The sequence below is a fragment of the Adiantum capillus-veneris genome, chromosome 28, assembly GCF_014529385.1.
Source record: "Adiantum capillus-veneris isolate H3 chromosome 28, ASM1452938v2, whole genome shotgun sequence".
NCBI classification, from domain to species: Eukaryota; Viridiplantae; Streptophyta; class Polypodiopsida; order Polypodiales; family Pteridaceae; genus Adiantum; species Adiantum capillus-veneris.
This window is the reverse complement of record NC_140958.1, coordinates 127931436-127937809: the sequence shown is the minus strand read 5'-3', so window position 1 is coordinate 127937809 and position 6374 is coordinate 127931436. Positions and strand designations below refer to the sequence as shown.

Sequence of the window (6374 nt, the reverse complement as noted above, 5' to 3'; positions counted from 1 at the left end):
CAACTTGATTTTCCAAGAGCCATTCAAGCACATGGCAGAAAACTTCTTGCAAGCGCTGCTTACCATGAGTTAATAAATGCTTGATTGGAGATCCATTCTAGAAAAATGTGAATGAAGGCATTACACGAATGAAGGCATAAAACCTTGCAAGATCCATAAGCACCATTGTCATTGCCTTGGAGGCGTGCTGGGAATCCGCCTCTTGATCTCCTTGGGCTTGAGAGAGAGAGAGAGAGAGAGAGAGAGAGAGAGAGAGAGAGAGAGAGAGATCCAAAGCATGATTATAAAATGGCAGTTTGCAATTTGCTGGGAAGCAATTTTGTTGTGCCTACGTCCCCATCCGAGCCAACATCAGCAACATCAATATTCTTATATGCAGGAGGAGCACCCACAATTCTGTATCTGCTGGTAAAGGCGTTACTTCTGTTAGGGCATCTTCACATGGCTCCTTGCGCGAGACAAAATGGTGACAGGCACCAAAAGGAGGCGACATTGCAGCCGCGGCAGACATCCCCTTGGATGTTGCCTACTCTCAGTTAGTGTGCTTTACTTGGTCTCTCCACATCACAAGCTTCATCCTCAGTCTTAATGCTGGCCTTTCACTATCCTTCTACCCTATCAATGGCCACAAGAGAGGCCCCGACAAGAATTTTGAGTTTATTTACCCTAATAGATGGACAAAAATATTACCCTATCAATGGCCACAAGAGAGGCCCCGAGAAGAATTTTGAGTTTATTTACCCTACTCACACAATGCCTCAATTTCACAAATTCCCCGACGAACGGTAGTGTTAGTACTTAAATATTATCTTATAGTAATATTGCCACTTACGTGGCAATATTATAAGGGCTGTAGTCATAGCACCAACTGCAAGGGCAGTGGCGACGGTGGACAGGCAAGAGGACTGGCACGTCTATGCGCGCCTATATGAGAGAGAGAGAGAGAGAGAGAGAGAGAGAGAGAGTTTGCTCTGACACGTAGAGATCGAAGGATCTAAGAGAGACAAAGACAGAGTGCGCGAGGGAGATAAGAGGGAGAGACTGATGTCGGTTTCTTTTTTTTGGGAGCGATTTGGGGGGCGGCTAAATTTTTATTGGCTTTCTATTTTTATGACAGTAAGTTCTCTCCCGTCAATTTTACAAATTGAAAACAAAAACTCCAACACGGCATTCCCTTTTTCCTCCAAAAGAAAGTACTCCAGATGTGGGTGCTCTATTAGATGGGTTAGAGATCAACGATTATTATACCGGGATGGGGAGAAAGCTGAAAAGCAGCATTTATACGGGGAAGCAGCCGTGGCAAACACAAGAACTTCAAGCTTAGTGGATCTAGTTGTGGCATTTGGTTCACCAGGGCCTAGTGGACAGCTCAATGTTAGTGTGATAGTTGCACTGGTTCCTCAAGATTTCAGGCTTGACAAGTTAGGGGATCCTAATGTGGCACAAGATGTGATTCTCAAGAGCTTCATAAGTAACTCGAAGGTTACTTTGACGCTTCTTCATGTTGAGAAAAGGGAGGACTTGTTGAATGGCGGGAGATTCCTGTATTACAACCTTGAGTTTTCAGTTCGGGGCCAATCATTCTTAAGGCATAATGTCTCTGTATATGCAGCTTATAATGGGGAGCTTTTTTCAATGAACACACAAACTTTAGAGAAGCTATGACTTGATGTCAAGAAGCAATTTTTCAAAATGGCCAACTCTTTTAAAGTGAGGCTATAAATGGAGAATCTATCTGTTTGAGATTAAGTGGGTTTTCCCCAAAAGAGAGGTAATGCCATAAAATATAATATCTAACTTTACCAAATGATTTTCTCATATTAAACTGATCATTTAATATGAGAAGATAAAAGGGGAACAAGAGTTAGGATATAGATATATGCTTCTAGAGCTATCTCAACAGGGGACCAAAAGGAGAAATGGTTGCATCTCATAGGGGTCCAAAAGGAGACGGTCTACCAAAGAGCAATGTGTAATAAGTACTTCTAGATTTACCTCAGCAAGGGACCAAGAGGAGAGATGGTTACATATCAATAGGGGTCCAAAAGGAGGCAGTCTATCAAAAAGTAACGTACATCTAATGGAGCTTAAAAGACCTTAGGGTTAGCTTCATTAAAGACCTCCAAAAGTTAGTTAGTGCCAAAAAGTCCTTTGACCTTAGGCAAGCTAGGGATGACCTTGAGGTGGGAATCCTACCCAAGCATAAGGTGCTTGTCGGCTTGCTAAGTGTTCGTGGGAACCTTGCCCAAGATTGAGGCGTTCTCATGCTTAAATGACTAAGGTTCTTGAAGTGTTCAATTCAAAGATAAACTCTCAAGAGGCATAAACGGTTTCCATGCTTAATTGACTAAGTGCTTGAAGTGTTCAATTCAAACCAAACGACTTAAGAAGCATAAAAGACACATGTCAAAATCCTCCACATGTGGTCCTCATGATGTGCTTGAATCCTATTGGATAGACTTTAAAGGGGTCCAATGAGAATTTAGATACATAAAAATAAATAATTAAGTTTTTTCTCTCAAAGAGGAAAAAGGGGACACATGTCCAAATGATATAATTAAATAATACGAGAGAGAGAGAGAGAGAGAGAGAGAGAGAGAGAGAGAGAGAGATGGACGAAGCATGACAGGGTAATACTCTCCCACACAACACACACACATACTCTCATTGTGTGCAGTGCAAAGTGCAAGAGCTCCATCTCCTTCTCCAAGCTTGTTGAGAAGTTGAGAGCCTACACCAACAATCTTAGCTATGGAATGCAAATCCAACCAAGACCCATGCTTCAATGCTTAAGCTTGGGCCATCTTCTTCATCTTCATTACTATGCTATTATGCTATGCTAAGCAAGAACATTGATGATAAGTGAGGAACTATTTCTTTTTTTTTTTTTCCGAGAAAATGATCCTTCTATTAGTTAATGAAACTGCCCATAGGGCTACAACCACCTCTTCGAGAGAGGGCTACAACAACCATGATGGGGAGACTCTCCCAATGAAAAAACAACATATGTACAATGAGGCTAAATCAAGAAATGGGGGGAGGGAAAAGCCACACAGGTGGACGGTAGTGCCATCTGAGTACACCTTGAACCATGGTGAATAAAGACCCAGGGTGCCAAAGTCGAAGGAAGGCCTCTCTGCGCTCCCTCATGCGGTCGGAGATGCCCCGAAGTCTCTCGAGCTGTCCTCTGAGGGTGTGGATCAGCTCTAACCAAAGATCGCGAACAGTCTCTGCTGGTGGTACATGGCGAGCCTCAAAGATGTGGAAGCAACGGGCCCGCCAAATGAACCAGAGTGTCAGGCCACTGATGAGCTCCCAACACTCCTCTCTCTCACTGCACCACTCCTGTGGAGTAAGCTTTGTGGCAGGCTGGAGTGTAGGTCGCGCCCCTTGACTATCATCCTGCTGGTGGAAGATAGATCAAACTGAAGTGCCGGGCCCATGAGAGTGGACCAAGCAGCTGCCCCCAAAAGTGTACTGCCAAGCCGTAGAAAGAGCAGGCATCAGCTGAAGAACACTAAGCCACACCGGCTGTGCCAAGGGACAGTCCCAAAGACAGTGACGTTGAATCTCCACAAGATGGTCACAAGCTGCACATGCGGCCGAGAGACCATTATGCACCAGCCAACTCCCAACTGCTGTAGCTCTGTGTGCAACCAGCCACTAAAACAAAGTGACTCACCTCGGCTATCTTGAGTCCCACAACCTCTCCCAAAAAGCTGTCAAGATCTCAACTGTGAGACCCTCCTCCTGCCAATGAGGTACTGCAGCAGGGCGAGTCTCTCTCTGTGCTGCCTGTATGTGACGTCCCAGTCGAACAGTGTACTGAAAGAAAGGGACACCTGGGTGGTTTGCAAAAAAGAAAGGATCCCTTTAAAGCTACTCTCCAGGATCCCACTGTACTCATGCCAATGGACATCACTCCCAAGCCCATAGTCTCCAATGTCTAATCTCAAGAGCAGCTGGGTCAGGATTGATGACACAAGTCCTCCCACAGATGCCCACCACTCGGATTCTCTGAAAACAACACTCTACCACCTGCGGGGCCTCTACTGCAACTCGCTGTAAGTGTCCCTCACCTTGTAACTCAAAAAATAGGGATGGAACAATCTCTGAGCAAGCCCAAACTGAGATAAGAACCTCCAGTCGCGTGAAGGCTCCCATCCATCTGAGTGCCACTGACTCGAGAGGTGTGAGCCACTTAGTTGGAACTGCCTCTGAGATGTCCTAGCACATGCTCTGCACCCCTCTCATGCCCTAAACCTGAAAGCCCTGCAGCTCCTCTGACAAACCTGAAACTTGTAACCAATCACCTAAAGAGCGTGCTGGACCCACTGCCATGGGACCCCAAGAAACATGAGCCCGACTACCGACCAAGTTGTCTCTCCGAGTGCTAACCATGGGGTTCCAAACAAGGGGCTATCGCTGGCGCTCCTCCGTGCAAGTAGGCTGCCACTGCTCCAGGCCTTGCCGCAAGTGCTCCCAAGGTTGAAGCAAACCCACAACAAAGCGGTTCTCCAGTCTCCTGCTCAAACCAACTCTGCGCATCTCTGTGAAGATCCATCTAGTCGAAGGTTGCCAGGGGCCTCCTGCCTGAGGCACCCTAGCACGAAGCCGCTGTAGCAAGAACTCCTTCCAGGGCTCCTCACCTGGAAGAAGTCCTTGGACGATGAGCTTCCCAAGAAGGGATTTGCTCTACTGTGCTGGGTCGATGATCCCAAGCCCTCCCTGTGAACAAGGAAGAGTGATGACATGCCAATCCACTTTGGCCCGGGATGTCTGAGTGTCACGCCTTGACCAAAGGAAGTTCCTAATCAGCCTCTCTACCTGGCTGATACAAGAACTCAAGAAGATCCAGCAAGAAGTGATGTACCATATAATAGCCAACAACGCTTGGTTGGCCACTACAACTCTGCCAGCCAAAGAAAGTCGTGCGGAGCTCTTGTGTAACAACTTCCTCCTGATAGACAGGTGGAGGGGAGCAATCTGCTGCTCGAGAGACAAGTCCAAACCAACCTGATAGCCCAAGTATCGAACTGCAGTCCCTGGGGGAATCCACCTAAATACCTCACTGGCATCCAATTGGGTACAGGAGCACTACCAACTGAGAAAGCCACTATCTTTCTCCAGTTGATCAGTGCACCAGATGCACATCAGAAAGTCTCAAGAGCCTACTCACAACTGTGAAGGTTGGCCTCATGGCCATCCAAGTACAAGGCTGAGTTGTCAGCAAACTCAACGTCCAATAGCTCATCTCCCCGAATAGGGAGTGCTAAACCCCATACACCAACCTGTTGTGACACAAAAACCTACTCATCGCCTTAGCATAGAACAAAAAGAGGAATGGGGCAGGAGAGCAGCCCTGTCTGACCAAACATGTGATCATGAAACGATCACCCCTACCCCCTGACAAAAGTACATGACTGTGTGCCCGTCTATACAACGCTAACACCCCTCTGATCCAAGCATCTGAGAAGCCCGTAGAGTGCCCTCCAGAAAATCCCAGTCAACTCTGTCGTAGGCCTTCTCAAAATCTAGAAGAAGAATCACCAGATCCTCACCACGGAGCCACGCTAGGGCAGAAGCCTCCCAAAAAAGTACAGATGTTGTTAAGGATATTGCGCTCCTTGACAAAACCTGTCTGAGTCCCATGTATAAGGCTCTCTAGAAGTGGCTGGATCCTCAAACTTAGAGCCTTGGCAAGAATTTTGTAGGCTGAGTTGAGGATGGTGATGGGGTGCCACTGTCGAATGTCATCCAAGGAGCCACCCTCCTTGGGAATGAGGTAGATGAGACCCTCACTCATGCTGTCAGGCATCTCTCCTGTGTGCAAGATGTACTGAAAAGCACTACAAAGATCTCGGCCAAGCAAGTCCCAATACTCCAAGAAAAAAATGGGAGTCAAGCCATCTTTATCTAGACAGGTACCACGGGGGAGTGCACTAAGAGCCGCGTGCAACTCCTTAAACTGAAGTGATAGCTCAAGCCTCTGACGCATCTCCTCAGTCACAAGGCAAGGCATCTGTGCCCACACCTGCTCCCTGCATTCATCATGACACTCTGACTGAGGCTCTGCAAACAGTAACTCACGATAAAAGTCAGCAGCAACTGCACACATGTCCTCTAGCTCAGAAGCAACTGACCCGTCGGGCCTCCTAAACCGACTGACCTTGGCATGCGTATGCCGAGGTCCCACTGCCTCGAAGAAAGCACCAGTCGCTCTGTCATCCACCTGTGTCCACTGAGATGCCTGTCGATGGAAAGAAAACTCATGGCGCCGCTCCTCTGTGCTAACAAGCTCCTGGTGAGCCTGCTGTAACTGCTCCTCCAACCAAGGACTGTCTGGATGTTGCTCCTACATCCTCTGCAAGGAA

The 6374-nt window shown here is 47.3% G+C and overlaps 1 pseudogene; it reads left to right on the top strand.

The window, feature by feature from the left end:
- The first annotated feature begins 288 nt into the window (after positions 1–288).
- Positions 289–1722, top strand: LOC147421289 (psbP domain-containing protein 7, chloroplastic-like; annotated as a pseudogene).
- The last annotated feature ends 4652 nt before the right edge of the window (positions 1723–6374 follow it).